The sequence below is a fragment of the Ptychodera flava genome, chromosome 18 (assembly GCF_041260155.1).
Source record: "Ptychodera flava strain L36383 chromosome 18, AS_Pfla_20210202, whole genome shotgun sequence".
In the NCBI taxonomy this organism is placed as follows: Eukaryota; Metazoa; Hemichordata; class Enteropneusta; family Ptychoderidae; genus Ptychodera; species Ptychodera flava.
The window spans coordinates 19,034,986-19,050,849 of record NC_091945.1 but is presented as its reverse complement, the minus strand read 5'-3'; the positions used below and the strand labels follow the sequence as shown (position 1 = coordinate 19,050,849).

At 38.6% G+C, this 15,864-nt stretch overlaps 1 long non-coding RNA gene across 1 annotated transcript in view; it reads left to right on the top strand.

Annotated features, from left to right (window-relative positions):
* Positions 1–6,976, top strand: part of LOC139117074 (uncharacterized) — a 42,970-nt gene extending 35,994 nt beyond the window's left edge. The window contains exons 3-4 of the long non-coding RNA XR_011548452.1: positions 5,856–6,024; positions 6,374–6,976. This is a non-coding gene — a long non-coding RNA (uncharacterized lncRNA). The remainder of the gene's footprint in view (positions 1–5,855; positions 6,025–6,373) is intronic.
* The last annotated feature ends 8,888 nt before the right edge of the window (positions 6,977–15,864 follow it).

Genomic DNA, 15,864 nt, shown 5'->3' with positions numbered 1-15,864 from the left:
TTCGATGTCATCTATTTGAATACATATCTAACAACACGGTCCCTCGACCTTGCATTACCGTCCTTTCAGATTAAAGAAGTCTCTATTTTCATTTGACGTCGACTGCGGTGTTTTGGCGAGAGAGTTTCCCGTCTATTAGAAACCTTCGCTGAAAGGCAAATGAATGGAAATGTATTCTGTCATAATGTGTAGGTGGAATATGGTACGTGAGAATTAAATCCCGCCTTCAGAACTTCAAGATGTCGTCTGCGGGAATTATGGAACAACATATCGATACCGCTGACATCATACTGCGTTCGACCATTCATACGTCACTGATGTTTTTGGCGCTTGTTTGAAGAGTCAGTCGAATTGTGGAAGGTGTAACTCCCCAGGGAGAGAACCCTAGCTGCTCACTGCAGCTGGCAAAGGCCGGGAGCGTTTTAGATTCTTCGGGCACGGAGGCTTTCCGATTTGCTCGGATAAGTTCCTAAGTGCGTCATTCCTGTGCAGAAGATACCCACGGCTTTAACGGTACAGACCAGAAAAGGGCTGTATAAAGCGACCCTAGTCTAATATGTTGACTTGAAGAGGCGCTACGCAAATCTCGAGTGTACTGCCGTTTTGACGGGTTGATAAAAATCATCATGTAATTAAACAGTTTGACAAAAACATTCTTTTCAATATGTGAATCATGTCTTATTAGTTGCAAATCCCGTCGTCATGAGGACTTAAATGCTTCAAACCGTCATAGAGCGTTTGTATCTGTAACTTAAGGTAGAACGTGCCTCGGGCACAGATAGTCGGACTCTAAAATTTCTAAAATTCTTTTCTGATGTACCACTTGTTGGGCTCATTTTAAAGCTCTTGGAGAAAGAAAATACGTTCAACGGCTTAAAATCCAAAAGTTAATCCCCCCCCCCCCTCCATAGAGTCAACTCAGGATGGCGGTCATTTTGAACTTCAAATATCGCTCAATGTTGGGTAATTTATTTTGCTGGTTCCAATCTTTGCACGACCCCCGATTTTTATTGGAGCACGATTGGAGCTAATTTGGGATAATTGGATCTTTATATATTTCACATTTCTCAAAAGTGGCAGGTGTCCTATAGCTGAACGTTGCAATATTACAAATTACTCATAAAAACAACTGTATAACTTAAAAAGAAAAGCAGATGAGGTTACATTTGCAGATTATACTGACAGAACCTCACCATCTAATCATCCCAAATTAGTTCCAATCGTGTTATTGTTGATTTGTTAAGAGAAGGGCCAGTTGAGAGATTTGTCAGGCAAGTTTGATCAAAAGTAAGGCTTTTACTTTGAGGCGCATACTACCTTAATGCTTCGAGTAACTTAGGGCCGAGACAAAAGGCTTCAAGGTTTTTCTCGTAAAATGAAGGCACTGAGTTGCTTGTTTGGTTATTTTACAAAAGTAATCGAGTGAGAATACACTCCGATTACTTCATCCGCTTGTCTGTTCGTCATTTCCGGACGAGGATGGGTCACGTCTACGTCACTTCCTCATTATCTATTCTACTGACAATCCGTGCAACGAAATCTCTTTCAACACATAGTTACACTATAATTTCCTGCGGATCAGTCCAAGCTTAACATTCTCAGATCCACAATTTTATCACTTTTCCCTGGCACATTACCCTGAGGGAGTAATCTTTCCACACAATAATATGCATTCGCTACAAATTACTATCTTCAAGCGTGTAGGATTAATGCCGTCGATCGAAAAACTGAAGCATTGAAGCCATTTGTAAAGCCTAATTAATCTTCGCTAAGTCCACGGCATAGGTACGCATATCCAATAAGAGGATCGCTAGGCACATGGAAGGCATTCTGACGTATTGTTGAGAGAGGTACTGGACACTTCACAGAAATACTTCTGTGTGTATCCTGTCGACATTATCGTTGAATGTCTAGCCCCTGACCCATTTTTCCTGTTAATTAGTCATAAGAAGACGAGTACAGCTATCACACATGACAGTGTTGAAGTAATGTGACAGGTTCATATGGAATCCCCTAATCTTTCCTTGACGTAGAAAATGCTCATCGGGAACAGCTCTCAAACGTTTACAATATTCATTTAGCCTACCAATTGTGGGCACTCATTCTGAAGCTATCGAGTAAACAAAGTTTACACAGGCTTAGTTTTGTGAAAATCAGGAATTTTATTTTCTCCTATAGAGATAACACAGGGATGGCGGCCATTTTGAACTTCAAACATTGGTAAATATTTGGTATTTGTTTCTCTAGTACAAAAATTTGCACGATGTCTCTCAATTTTTTTCTTTATTTTGAAAGAGAACGGGAAAGTTTGCTTGAGGAAGGTTGAGCAAAAGTTTAAGTCTTTCATTTTCGAGGTGGGAACTACCTTAAGTTAATTAGCGTATTAAACGTCTAACGAGATCTCACTAGACTCGGTTGCCGACCATGAAATAAATCATTTATTGTATGAAAGTGTGGTCCCTTTACGTTACATACATCGAGAGATTTTTTGAAGTCCCCCACACTGTAGATGGCGCATGACTCCATATCTCACTGTAAATATCCTGTTGAGGACACGCCATAGTCGGCAAGATCTCGTTGCGTCTCCCACAGCAAGCAAAATGGTGTACTACATGTATTTGTAGCTCTTTCCTGCTAAACTATCACATTTTACGTTGAAAGAAATTGGTGAAGCTAAGTTATACATCTTCGCTTGACACTGTGTACTTGAAATAAAATAATATGTCTAAGCTTATTCCTTTAGTACAGGGTTCTTAGAGAGTAAAATCAAACACTAATACTTGCTAATCGCTGCACTTGAGAAAACGTTCGTTAAATAGGAGGATCATCTATGATTGTGCGATAGCGATACAATCCGAATCTTTGGTTTGGTTTTTAATTCATGTCGCTGAACAATAAGGCACGAGAAAAACATGAACGCAGATGCAATATATCGATTTGTCTTTTGCACGTCAGTCGACATTTGCCCAACCTATAACCATTGAACAGAAAATGTCGTCTGCGCACAACATTCCCCCATCGCAAAGTCAAATATAGAGTAAAGGTTGTACCATCGTTTGCACCGATTAATCGAAGATCTGTAAGATTGGATTTCACAACTTTTTGCCCTTTGGAATAGTTTCTAAACGTTATGACGTCCAACCCTTTTATGACGGTATCATTTACAGAGCGAACGTTTGCGAAGAATGTTACAGCAATTTCTGGCATTTAGATCCGAAATACTTTCATTGCTACTGATCTGTTCTTTTGGCATTTTGTATTCACACGTCCTCGGCGAGAAAAAGATGACGAATTACAGAAAACCTGAAAAATTGACGTAACAGCTCAAAAAGGCTAATTTGCCACACTGCTTGTGTGAAAAAAATGGTTACGATAAAATCCACATTCTTTTAAGACTTATGCTAGTTTCCAAACCGTATATTATGATTTTTCAATGCCAAAGAAAAGTCATCATTCCTTGTAAATGTCGCAGAAAATACGGAACAAACGCAAGGCATGGTTCACTGGAAACACTTCCTGCCCTGATCTTTGAGGCTTTCGAACGGAGGAATGAACTACACAATATGCTGCCTCATTCATCATGATTATCACCGGTTCGTGACTGAAAGTTGACTGTCACTGAGAAGAATAGAAACTTAAATGTCATGATTTGGCAAAGGCAATATTCTTAAAACGGTACGTTGTGCAGAAATATCATGTATGCCACATTATAGTAAACAAAGCCACTCGGTGCGCCGAGGTTTTTTGTACCTGTATTCCAGCATAGGAACACAGTCTTGATCCATTTGCGCTGAGATATTCAAGTAACCGCAGTTTTGAATAATTAAAACACCTTTTTCACTTTGTTGGCGGCTACAGTCCCGACTGATTTCCGACACTTTGAGTGAACCGGCGTTCTTCGCTGTTTGGAAATACGCCTGTTGGCAGCTGTGACTCCATACAATTTGACTCAATAGAGACAGAGTTGAAAACATGCTGTACGCGGACAACTTTACAAGAGGAAGCAATTGTATGAAAACATACACCTGTTTCCGTTAACGTGTTCGGAGTGGTGTTTCTGTTGTTCGCCTTTAGAAATTCCGTTTTACTGTCAAAGACAACAGTCAGGTAATGCTCGCTTAGATTGTTAAATCGAAAGCGATCGTCAAGAGGGGCATGTCTGGCAACGTCAGAGATCAAACCTCAGCTCAGCAAAGCATTAGGAAAGTGGGACGAATGTTTGTCCCGTCTTTTTTCAGCTCCGCTGTCAGCGACGTGGAGCTTACCATTTTTGTACGTCGTCGTCTGTAAACCTTTTGCAATAACAGCTTTTTGAAAATCGCCAGTCTATATTTGGTTTCCTTGGTACGACTTAAATTCGATTTTTTCAACTTGTGATAAAATATATACACTGAAAAGTGTGTTTTAAAACCATTTCTGTCATTTCTCGTAAAAATTAAAGTATTCTTCTTCCTATAACTGCTTGTCAGAAAGCTTTGATATTTGGTATACGCGTGTCTGGCAATGACTTAATTGAGATTCTTTCAAATGTTGATGAAATATACAGTTTGTATATCTATTGTTTTTTACCTTTTTGGCTTTCATGTCTCCCAGAGTTGACCTCATTCAGTTTTGATGGTGAAATTTGCATATGCATTTGAGAATTTTTTGCTCCATTTTCTGCGAAACTATGCTCTACTAAAAGGTTTTGTCCTATACCAATTAAATTTGGTTTATAAGTGTCCTAGGACGGCCTCATCCCAATTTTTAAAATGATGATGAAGTTTGCGCATGCAAATATTTTGAGTTAGTTGTTTATATGCCAAATCTATAAGTGGGTCTTTCGCCTGTTGGATCTGAATGAATAAATAAATAAATCAATCAATCAATCATTAATTTCTCTGATACTATTAGTCTATGAGTTTTGAAATTCAATACTTAGCTTCTCAGAGTTACCTGCTCAATACTCTCATAACCACTTCACTATCATCGACATTATCTAAATAAAAAAAAAATTGGTGCATTTTCTCGGTACAGAGTTCATTTCGCTGTCAGTGAATACAACAATCAGTAGCATGCTGTAAGTTGCATAAGAGAATGCATATCCAAAGGTAGCTCACTGTTCACGTGCAACGACACTACACACCATTAGGCAAAATATTTGTCAACAAGAGGGAGTGGAATTTTCTAAATTCATGTCAGTTCTCCCTGAATCAAATTTAGGAGTACCATGCAGCCATTCTATTATGTGGTTTTCTGAAAAATTAACGGCCGCGGATTCATAATGCCAAGCCATGCTTTCTCGAGTTACCGCCATATTACTATGGTATAAGGGTTGAGTTTGGTTGATTTGGTTTGGTTGAGAGAGAGAGAGAGAGAGAGAGAGAGAGAGAGAGAGAGAGAGAGAGAGAGAGAGAGAGAGAGAGAGAGAGAGAGAGAGAGAGAGAGAGAGAGAGAGAGAGGAGGGAAGGGGGGAGGGAGGGGAGAGACAGACAGACAGACAGACAGACAGAGTCAGACATGAAAACAGATTGAGGCAGAGACAAATGACAAATAGACAGAGAGGGGAATAATGAGTAAGCAGGACAGATAAGTCTACGAAGGCATATAAACAGGCAGAGACACGGGGACAGGCCAATGACATAATGCAGAGAGACAGACAGCCACAAGACACACAGACATGCAAAAGACGAGAAGTTAATAAGGAGGAAGAATGGGGAAGAGTGACAAGGTCTTGATTATTGAAAAGGATTTTTAGGAGATGTTGGATGTTGAGACGCTTATATAGATAAAGCATACTTTCTCATCAATGTAACTTTGAGCGGCCTGTGAATATATTCTGATAATCTCTCCATCCGTTATATAATTACTTTCAGATACTTCAGTCTCATCGGAAAACAGAGCAGAACTGCAAAAACTTCTTGTGCGTTATTTCTTACAAGTTCTTGATTCGGAAATGTCACGACAGTCGAACTACCCTGACCAACAGGAAATGAACGGCTTACTTGGAGGAGATATGTGAGAGTGGTTACACTTAAATCATAGGTAAGCAGAGCCGTAAAACACAGCATGGATGCAAACGTCCGGAGCAACCTTTCAGAGCCGATTGGCATTATCTTGATGTGTGAATGTGCCTACAAGATATGATGATGATGTTGTCGGGCGTTCTGTTTTTTTTCTCGTTCAGACGCCAGTTTGTTTTTTTTTTGTCGTCGACGTTATACCTTATGCAAATAGTGTGCCACCATGTATATTGTAAATCAGCAACCCGCCCTAGAGATTCCAAGAAATCACGCCACGCAGACACACGCTGATTGTTGATTGTCTTCGGGCCATACACTAACTCGCCACGGATGTCGATTCTAATAAACTTTGCCTTTTGATTTTTCCTTAGGTAATTTTGCATCTAGATACGTCCATTAAAACCCCCCGGCTTCGCTCCAGCCTCCCCTTCTATTTGCCTGGAACAACAACCGTCAAGTCTCCGAACAAGGTGTCGTCTCGGCTTAGCCGACTCCGTCATCGTTTTGGCGCCACGAATCTTTATGAAAACTTTTTTGCAAAACTGACACAAAATTAGATTAGGAAGGAAAAACATAGTAAAGTTTCGATTTTTTGGAATGTGTTTATCTTCCCTGCCGCTAAGCGCAGTCTGGAATATTTGATGAGTAGGTTGGCAAGCTAGAAGGAGAACTAATAACAAAATCATATCGATAAATTTCAGTATAAAGCTATACAAAAATTGTACAGTGAGAGACATTGCTATCTATAAATATATAAACTCTCTATCGTGGTAAAATGCATATATAGCATCTTTTGACTGAAGATTTCTATAGATTGACAGAAGACGCTTTCCAAATACTCGATCACCTGATGTCTTTCTTTGTGTGTATTGATTTTATTAATTTGGATCATAAGTGAGACTTTTGTGAAAGTAACACTAAAAACGATTTTTGTGTGTTTTACGAATAAAAATAGTGTATGTTCTGATTCCTAAGCACGGCCATGTTGACTTTGTCTTTTATTCTCACGCTTGTTGTCCACCAGTGATCTTGTTACACAGTTGTGAAGAGAAATGGTTTCAGAAAGTTCCAAATGGTCTATTTCTCTGTTCAGCTTTTCAAAATTAATGAATACAACACCTAAAATGGATATCAAAAACATTCTGTATCTGGCACCAGCGAAATTTGCTTTCGAAAATCAACAAACCTTTCGGTGCTTGTATTGAACGCCGCCATTTTCAGTTAGGACATCTTGTCGTCCGATTCACAATCACAAGTGTCGCGGATGTATTACTGGCGCGAGTAAACACATGTTTGGTACGTCCTTGGGTGATGATTAGAAAAAAACCTTTTAATGAACGGTTGATGCGCGGTTGCAAGTTCCACTCTTAAAAGCATGTTGATATGCATAACATTAAACTTGTCAACACATCCTGTATGTATATAGAGTCCAATTATATTATTGAAAAACGAATTCTGTTCCAGTCTAGAATTTATTTGTCGATAATAATATTGCATATTGTAGGCATTGCACATTTTTGCAAGGTTAATGCTATGTAGTTCAACACACTTTAGGGAAAAGAATAGAACAAAAGTTATAGTCTCAATCTCTCTCTCTGAGTATAAAAGCTGCACATGTCTGAAGAGAAATTAAAGGTATACAGTCTCCTGTAATCTAAATATGCCCATATATGGTCAAAGGGGCGTTCCTTGCTATTCAAAATACCCATGTTGTGGCGCTGTTTTTAAAAAGCGGCCACCCGCTTAGTATCTGTGATTGGTGAGATTTTCTCTTTCCATGGTAACTGTGGCAAAATTGGAACAGGTGACAGTATACCTTTAAAGGTTGTGAATCATGTGAACAAAAAGTATTACATCTTTATTGCAACAAATCTCGTTGAGCGGTCGATATCATACTGCCTGAATAACGGCCTTCCGTCAGACGTCCGAGCACATCCCACATAGTGCGGCTATTTCACAGCCCTTTACCTATTAGCGTGTCTTTCCGTGTGTATGTACACTGTATGTGTATCTGTTATACTACACTTTATTCTTCTCGTACCTCACAAAGTTGGGAACCGCGGTGTATAAAATTTGCATCCAGTCAGGTCTGACTAGAGTTTAGGGGACTGCACTTATCATGATTCAGGTTATTTGCATAACTAGTAAAGTTGGCTCACATGTACTATTCTGGAATTAGTCGGTGGAATTTTATGTGAATAGGCCTATAGAGCTATGATCATGAATTTATGGTAATATTATATGTAGAGCCTAACACACGTGGCGTAACGATAGTTAACTTATTTCCATATCTACAAAATTACAGTAAATTGGTCATACATGAATGCACTGAATTTGATCGGACTTTAGGTATTGTGTTAATGACGTCATTTTCCGTCTCTGACCGGTTAATTAGAAGATTGTTGCTGAATCTAGAAGGTCACGTGCAATGTCATAAATTTACGACAAGTAGATAAGTTTTAGCGCTGGAATTTGCATAAATAAATAAAAGGCCTTCTAGAACACATGCCAGTCGTCAGTTCTCACTTAGATTGCATAATTATTTTAGTGATTAGGTGATGTTAGTGTTTTCCAGAAAGGCTTTTTTGTCCATAAACTTGGGACAATATACTGGCAGTTTGAATAGACTTGAGGTTTCAGTCTGTAGACTTTGATTTTCGTTCTGTTGACTTGGGCTTCCAATCAGAAGATCTTTAATCAAGCCATTAGCCGCAGAGTGGATAATTTTCTTGTACCTTGACTCAATGCCGTTGGGAGACTGTTTTAGGGGAATTCTTCTGCCGTCCAAACTAAGTCAAGTACTATAATCTTTACATCGTTTTGTAACTTCTTGTTAATTTGGAACCTAATCCCTTAGTCAGATAAGATTTAATCATATAGTTTTTGATAAATTTTTTGAAGAAGAAAATCACAGACTTCGCCACCTTTTTCTGTCGTGACAGTACACATACGATACGTAGATGATATTCAAGTGAATTCATGTGATTCAAAGTTAAATGTGCATGATACAATGATTAGTGGTTAATTGAATTTTTTATCAGTTATTCTAATCATACCATACACCAAAACCAAATACACGAAATTTGATCGGATATTTGAGAAACATTGGTCATACTTAGGTTTAATTATTGAAAGTTTGAAATAGGAGTGACGTACTGATTGTAGCTCGTTCGGATATGTAACGAATTTTCTCATGGACTCAGTATATGGAAACTTATTGTACTGAGTGGATCTGACTTCTGAAGTACATTGATCACACTTAGGTCAGGGTGATAGTTTGATAGGCATGACATTCTGATCACACACACTATATGCACATTATAGAAAGTAGGCCACATACCAAAACTTCATTCACAGAATCTGATCTAATTTCAGAGATACTTTCGTAATGCAGGGCTTGCGTAACGAATGGCTAAGTATCATTTCCATGCCGACTAACGAGCATTGTCTTCAATGTACCGCGTTGATCTAGATAAGAATCTAAGTATAACAGTCAAAGGCCTTTCACAGATATCTTTCTTTTCTGTGCTGAACAGGACAGCCGCGCAGGATATACACTCGATGCACGATCTGCGTTCTACTGCTTGTGGTATTTTGTGGTGTCTCAAAGTTGAGACTAATTTTGCATGTGTTCCTGCTTGTGTATTTCCCCTTCAGATGATACTTGTTGTTAACACTTTGAAAGCTATAATTTTTCCCGCCAAAATTTTAGTGGAGCATTTTACCAATTTTTAAGATTTTTTTCTGTATTTTTTGATAATTTTATATCAAAAGGACACAAATTTTCATTGGCTTTAGTTTTTAATTGATATTTTGTGAAAAAATCTGAAAAAAGTTGCGTGGAACTGAATAAAAATCGTGTGCATCATACTTTGCAAAGGTGATAAAAAATTGACTTTGGCTTTCAAAGGGTTAACAATGCTGATCGGCTTCCTTTTCTCTCATGTACTACTACTAGATCAAAATTCGAATTCTTGCCGGTTCTTATTTGCAGTGTGACGAATTTAGCAACACACTAGTAAAGGACGAGTACGGCCTGTGGCCCTGCCCATGTTTCCGTTGCAAGCAATTTACAGTCTTGCTAACGTAACGAATTCGCTTAAGTATGAGGAAACTTGCGGAAATTTGCAATGGTCGGATTGTTAAATTCTAAAACATACAGTTGCCTCGGAAACTGAATCAAGAGCAAAAGACAGCCGTCTTATGTGACAATTCTGATGGAAACCCAAACTAAAAGCAAAAATACGACATTATCATCATCATCATCATCATCATCATTATCATCATTATCCTTTGTGAATGTTTTAAATTGAAATGTAGCCGCAAATTCAGATTCAAATATTATGTACGTCTTCAAACAGAAATCATTATGTAGCAAGTAAATAAGTGCTTTAAACCTTTGCAAAGCGCATGACCAAATGTGGATACCATGTGAGAATTTTCTTGGCACTCTGGTATACCAGGTCGCACAATCTGTTGTACTATTTGACTATATCGGCAAGACATCAAGATGTTCTCAACCTCTATTCACCACAAAAGCGTAAAATCTCAAGGAGAGCGTTTTACTATCAAGACAGTCCATCAAACGCATCATGAAAACGATTCTGTAAGCTTGATCATCTTCATTTTCCTCCGTCATATCTTACACTGAATTTGAACGAGTTTTTTGTGAAACCTATCTTTTAAAAAAATCCCTCGCTGTGAATTCAATGACATATATCGAGAAATGCGTAAGACTCGATACCGTCATTTATATCTATTTCTCGAGATTAGGAACCTCTTGGGTGAAGACTTAATTGAATTTTTTTAAAAAAATTAGTCCTCAGATACCATCAACTTACTCGAGAAGTATCACGGCGGTGTAGATTCTATTATTCGTTTTATTGACTGAGTCGTACAAGACTTTTGAAGGACATTGACGGCCTTACAAATTGTTACCTTATGCAGTTGTAGATTTACTATTGTTGATAGTCAATTCTGATAACATGAGCTGTATAATCACATACTCATTATTACGTTATTCTTGTAAAGAGGCTTAGCTGCCAAGATTTGACGAATATGATGGTTTCTTCTCCGTAATCTACCGTAATCCCCACCAACCTCGATGAAAATAAAGGATATACGTAGGTGATCAATCGGCGCTGCCGTAAAACACGTCAGTTCTTTTAAAGATATGACTTTCGATCATGCCCGATTATCGCATTTTCACTGATACTTTATCCCAGAGGACTTTGCTCAAATTTTGAATTTTAACAGAGTTAAAGAAACTTTATCCAAATTATCAAAGTGCATTGTTGAGTGACGCGACCCCAATACATAAAAGCCCGTCCAGTTATCGCAAACATTCTATACTTGGTGACTCTGGAGCGCCCCGCGCAACCTACAGTTCCACAACGTGAGAATGGTGGCCGTGCTGTGTTATCGCTTTTCCGGAGACCTCAAATGAAATTCGCTAATGGAAATTTAATTGCTATGTGGATTCAATCATTGGCGATTTTGCGATTCAGTCTTCAGACAGATAGCTGCAGTGTAAATAAAGGCCACGGGACATGTCACAGAAATCCAATAAGGTAACATTTCAGTAGCGATAAACCCTATTATAATCTTGACAGTACCCGATATCAGGACACTGATAAAGTGCGTAGGTGAGTTGAAAAAAGCCGTCGGCGAATAAAACAACATTATACCCCCCTCACTATCGCTGATGATTATCAGAAATACAAGTAAAAATAATTTTCATATACTTCGAATCGACAACTGGATAACTGAAAGTAATAATGTTCATGCATGTATGTCAGTTCATCTGTCCATCCCCATCTTGGTTTCTGTCCTTTAGTTTCTTTGAATCCTCCGCTGTTCTCTGCATGTATGTATATGAATGAATGTAATGCCTTACCTGTCTGTTTGTTTGTCTGTCTGTCTGTCTGTCTGTCTGTCTGCCTGTCTGTCCACATGTATGTATGTATGTATGTATGTATGTATGTATGTATGTATGTATGTATGTATGTATGTATGTATGTATGTATGTATGTATGTATGTATGTATGTGTCATCTATCTCTATCAATTTCGCTGCATTCTAAGCCCGACCTTTTTTGATTTTTCAAAAGCAACACATGATGACTTTGTGTTAATCTGAATTTATGAAACTCCAAATAATAATGAGTCGAAGTGTACATGAAACATTAAAAGAAAATGTCATCTTTAGATATATTGATGTAGTGCACTACTAAAGAAGGGGAAGTCACGCGGGGCTATTTGAATTTTCATAATTTGTAATTGTGAATCACTCAAATGGTAACAATGTCCAGATCATTGAGTTGCTTCCATGGATGTGTACAATTGATTCCTCGCCTAACCATCTATGCGGAATTAGCTTTGAACTTTGCTGAAGCCGAAGGTATTGGAGTGGCATGATATAAATCTGTTGTGGAGCGCGATGCATAACTGCTTACCATTTGAATGCCTCATGGTTTCCGTCAGCTGTTTCTCTTGCATTCGCTATATCGGTAAAGTGATTTAAGTACTAGTCCCAACTTAGTATATGTGCCGGCCATGATGTGTAACTTTGCTAGGGTGAACAAGCCGATTACCTTGGGGTATAGAATGCTTGAACAGTGAATCAGCTACTTCGCAGAAAAGTAAAACATGAGCGGTTACAAGTGTACTGTCCCTATCATATCATTGATGGAGCTAATTTTACTGGTTTTGGAGAGAAACACATGGTTTTATTTCACATCTACCACACTACAGTCTCAAAACCTTGCTGCCCAAGGCGTTTGAACTAATCCAGATTGACCTTCCGACATCTAAAGGTGGCTCGGTCAGTGATTAGATAAAAAATAGGCAGCTTAATGGCCGGGAGAGGGCATCCCCAACCTTTCAAATAACGTCAACAAAAACCCAGTATAAGGACATCGTTGACGTATTTCAGGAGAGATCTTTCAGCACTCCAAAACACCTGAGGGTCAGTCAATCACCCAAGCCGCCGTCTACTATCTCCGAAAGATGACACGCTTAATGTACTTGGCTTCTGGCGATGATTTTAGCATGTTTTTGTTTTTTCAGTTGTATCGACGTAATCCTGTAGAACTCAAGCATGACCTGAAGGACATGTTTTCCCTGTTACATGGAAAAAATCAGGTGGAAAAAAGCTTACACGGAACATCAGAGAGCCGTCGAACCGAAAAGTCAATATGGCATGGGGGCATAGGGTTTATCAACCAGACAAGTGTGGACGGTTTGAGCTGAATATGGTCTCCTGTAGAAGTCTACTCCAAACATTGGAGATACAATATTCCCCCAAAAGAACCCCTAAGTGCTCTACAATCTGTTTTCATTGTAGAACAGCATCAGAAAATTCAACAGATTAACAATTTTGAGATGATAATATTCCGTTCAATTAGGGTTTTACTCCTCCCCGCCTTTCTAAAATGTCAAATTCCATTTCGCTATGTTTGTCTGCGATGTGAAGCCTTACAATTTTGAGAAAGGTCGCGTATCCACGACAGGACAATGCGGAATAACGACTGTGAGCTACCGTTTCCCGCCAAAATTGAGCACAGATGTGCACGATATATCCGAGGTACATCAATGTTGTCCATTGATGACGAGTCATCATCAGTAGATTTGCCTACCGGAACAAAACTCATTAATGTAATTTGCATATATAAATGAATAGGTAATGTCGCGCTTGATTCATTAGATGAATTTGTTTGCGGTGTCGATTTTCCGATAAAAAACCCCAGCTGGTGTATCAAACAAGTTTTACCAGTAACGTAAAGATACCATTGTAATTAGATGTGCACGATTTCGAGTGATCATACATAGAGAATTTTACAAGTTAATCATGATTATATAGTAACCAGCTGAGCTGAAAAGAATATTGAGGTTGTATTGATAAATAGAATATGTAGGTCGAGGTGATCTTCAAATCAGGGCCTAGACCGTTTACACGGCTAGACTGATCGGATTTACCAATAATGAGTTACTCCATTATGTGTGCAGCATGAGTAATTACCGGCATATGGAAAAGCTATTTTCACTTTCCCTCGCGACGGACAGTCGAGCCTTAACGCGTCATTGAAACAAACTTGCCTAGATGCATCGAAAAAAAGGCAATTAATGTGAGATAAGGCGCGAAACGTATACAGAGAATCGTTTATTTATCTGGCGTGCCTCACTGTAAAGAGTATTAGCGCGAAAGCTTTGACTACACAGAAATTTCTGACAATGTACTCGGATGTGTAAATGGAACATGTATTTAAAGTACAGCATAACTTTCTCGACAAATCTTAAGGGTAAATCTGCAAAATCTTCGACTTAACACGAACTTAAACCAAAGATGTGAACTACCTTACATCTGTAACAATAACTGAGTCAAATAATCGCACATGCTTTGTTGACACAGAGTCTAACTAAATAATATGAATTAACTTACTCCGATACAAACAGTTTGTTCAAATAATTGTTCAGGCCGTGTTATGCCACAGTACACTTGTATGCTCTATTCAATAAATAATATTGCGTTTACAGTTGTATCGATCTGACGTCATCTTAACTGAATACCCCGATAATGGTGACCTACAATGCGGTAGCTCTGAATCAGAGCCGGCTCTAGCGAAATATGCAACACAAATAACCATCGATGTGTATAAGAAGATTTAGGCGTTGATGTAGCGTGGGATTCGAGCTGACAAAGGCATCGACCAAGTGAAATGCGTTCGATCATTTTTGATAAAAGTTGTTCGCACTGTAGCACTATACCGACAGTAACATGTGGCAATTTAAAGGCCATAATTTGAATATGTGGTTTGTCACTTCTCGCAGACGACGTGTATCTTCCCGCCGAAACCAGCCTCAATATAGCATCACTCAATTTCAAGTTCCAGTTGTCATGATAAAAATCTTAATATTAAAGGGCAAACATGTCTCTTTTTTGCTTTTTTTTCTCCCCTATGTTTGAATTGCGACCTTGTCCCGGATATTATTTTATTTGCTGAAAAAACAGTGCCTGAATTTGCATCAATGAAATACAGTTTCCATATTCTTGCTCCAGGTCCGCGCGTGTGCTTCTCGTTGTCCAACTTTGTAAAAATGGCATTCCAGATAGTTTTGAATAAGACAGAAACGAAATTGAAAGATGCCGACCTGAACAGTTAACAAGACGAATGACAGCCCTTGAGTCGAAGCTATCTCAAGATATCAATTTTAGGCAATGCGAAGCTTTTTGTAATGTCGCTTGAAAGCAAAATCTTAGGACGATCAGCTTGAGTATGTTGTTTCAGGGGAAGTTAGGAAAGACTGATACAATATAGCAGCAAGCTTTGGATTCCTGTTGTAGATGGCAGATCCAATTATGAGCAAAAGACATCAGTTCCTGTCGGTCCAATAGTAACTCAAAAACGCCCTCTATCACTACTTCCTGTCCACGTTACAGGCTCCAGTAGCCATTTTGAAATTCTTTCGCCAAGTTGACTTACACCTTTGTCTTTTTGTCGCGTATATGGTGCTAAAACAAGGTCTCACTAGTACCGCCATGTTCTGAATCAAAGTTTCGAACACGATTTGTGTATTTTCCATGTACAACTGATCAGGGCAAAATCGACACACTTTCTGACGGAAAGTTTGGTAAATAAGCTAAAGTCCTATAGGGACCGGTCAGTTTCTTCAGCCGGGGGAGGATAATTTTTTGCAGACAATAAAAAGTGGCTAGTCCCTCTATTCAATCTATTCCAACCCCGAGACAATGGTAGAACAAAGGTCAATATAAATACGATATATACACATATCTATACATATATATATAGTTATATAAAATATATAATTAATATATAGTTAATAGTTATATATGGTTATATATA